Source organism: Triticum aestivum, chromosome 3B (assembly GCF_018294505.1).
Source record: "Triticum aestivum cultivar Chinese Spring chromosome 3B, IWGSC CS RefSeq v2.1, whole genome shotgun sequence".
NCBI classification, from domain to species: domain Eukaryota; kingdom Viridiplantae; phylum Streptophyta; class Magnoliopsida; order Poales; family Poaceae; genus Triticum; species Triticum aestivum.
In genome coordinates this window covers 58515498-58518128 of record NC_057801.1, presented here as the reverse complement: position 1 = coordinate 58518128, position 2631 = coordinate 58515498, and positions in this window count along the sequence as shown.

Here is a 2631-nt window from a genome sequence, read left to right as displayed (position 1 = left end):
TTTATCCTACGCCTCCTACGGATTGATAAACCTTAGGTCATCCACTTGAGGGAAATTTGCTACTGTCCTACAAACCTGTGCACTTGCAGGCCCAACAACGTCTACAAGAAGAAGGTTGTGTAGTAGACATCAGCTTTGTGAGTAGTTACGTTTGTTCCTGAGGACATGGGTGAAGTCTTTCTATTAGTAGTCATGTGAATTTCGTATTCGTTCGATATTTTGATGAGATGTATGTTGTCTTTTCCTCTAGTGGTGTTATGTGAACGTCGACTACATGACACTTCACCATTATTTGGGCCTAGAGAAAGGCATAGGGAAGTAATAAGTAGATGATGGGTTGCTAGAGTGACAGAAGCTTAAACCCTAGTTTATGCGTTGCTTCGTTAGGGGCTGATTTGGACCCATATGTTTAATGTTGTGGTTAGGTTTACCTTAATACTTCTTTTGTAGTTGCGGACGCTTGCAATAGGGTTAATCATAAGTGGGATGCCTGTCCATTTAAGGGCAGTACCCAAGCACCGGTCCACCCACATATCAAATTATCAAAGTACTGAACGCGAATCATATGAGCGTGATGAAAACTAGCTTGATGATAATTCCCATGTGTCCTCGGGGGCTCTTTTCTCGTTATAAGAAATTGTCCAGGCTTATCCTTTGCTACATAAAGGATTGGGCCACCTTGCTGCACTTTATTTACTTGTTACTCGTTACAATTTATCTTATCACAAAACTATCTGTTACCTACAATTTCAGTGCTTGCACAAAAAACCTTACTGAAAACCGCTTATCATTTCCTTCTGCTCCTCGTTGGGTTCGACACTCTTATCAAAAGGACTACGTTAGATCCCCTACACTTGTGGGTCATCAACGGCTTCCTCTCTCTCGCTGAATTCTCAATACAATGGTCTCTTGGAGATCCTTATGATGTAACTCTTTTGCGGTGTGTTTGTTGGGATCTGATGAACTTCGAGTTTATGATCAGTTATATCTTTTTATATCCATGAATGTTATTTGAGTTTCTTTGATCTCTTATATGCATGATCTCTTATAGCCTCGTATTTCTTCTCCGATATTTGGGTTTTGTTTGGCCAACTTGATCTATTTATCTTGCAATGGGAAGAGGTGCCCAGTAGTGGGTTCGATCTTACGGTGCTTGATCCCAGTGACAGAAAGGGAAACGACACTTATGTATTGTTGCTACTAAGGATTAAAAGACGAGATCTATATCTACCGCCATAGATAAAGAGATCTTGTCTACATCATGTCTTCGTTCTTATTGCATTACTCCGTTTTTCCATGAACTTAATACACTACATGCATGCTTGATAGCGGTCGATGTGTGGAGTAATAGTAGTAGATGCAGGCAGGAGTCGGTCTACTAATCTTGGACGTGATGCCTATGTAATGATCATTGCCTGGATATCGTCATGAGTATTTGAAGTTCTATCAATTGCCCAATAGTAATTTGTTTACCCACGGTTTGCTATCTTTCTCAAGAGAAGCCACTAGTGAAACCTATGGCCCCTGGGTCTTCTTTCTTATATATTTGCTTTGTGATCTATTTTATTTGCACTTTTTATTCAGATCTATTAAACCAAAAATACAAAAAAACTTCGCTGCACTTTATTTTATTTGCGATCTATTATTTCAATCTATTACAACTTTCTCCCGTCCATGCACCGTTTCTGGCGTCGTACCCCGAAAGGGATTGACAACCCCTTTAACACGTCGGGTTGCGAGGTGTTGTTATTTGTGTGCAGGGGCTGTTTACATTGTGTTGCTTGGTTCTCCTACTGGTTCGATAACCTTGGTTTCACATCTGACGGAAATACCTACCGCCGCTATGCTGGATCATCCTTTCCTCTTTGGGGAAATACCGATGTAGCTTCAAGCGATATCATCTATGGCTAGGAAACCTAACCATCTTTGATTAACGAGCTAGTAAAGTAGAGGCATACTAGGGAAAAACTCTTTGTCTCTGTATTCACACATGTACTAAGTTTCCGGTTAATACAATTCTAGCATGAATAATAAACATTTGTCATGATATAAGAAAATATAAATAACAACTTTATTATTGCCTCTAGGGCATATTTCCTTCAATTCGGACTGCCTTGGGGAGGAGGGGGGGCGCCACCTTGTGGCCTGCCCTCTCCTACTCCCTTATGGCCCATTAAGGCCCATAACTTCCCTGGGGGGTTCCGATAACCCCTCGATTCCCCGATAAATATCTGAAATGTCCTGTCACATCCCTAGTTCTGGTATGCTCGAGGCTAGCTAGTCATGTGTGCATCATGTTTAAATTCCATTTAATTTTGAAATGAGGATTTGTGAAACCCTCAGAATCATTTCTGGAAATGACCCAAATAAAAATTGCTCCAAAAAGGTCCAAGAAAATGCTCATGTTTCTCTCTGAAAATATTGGACAGAGATAAAAATCAAACCAATATTTTTAAGAGCCCATAAGTATTTATTTTGGGCATTTGGAATTAATGCATAAATATTTGCATTGGATATATATTTGTTATACATATAATATATGTCCAAAAATTATGCCATTTGTTGAGGAGCTCTGGAATAATACCACTAGTTCCTACAAAAATTTGCATAAGTAAATAAAATGATTTAATA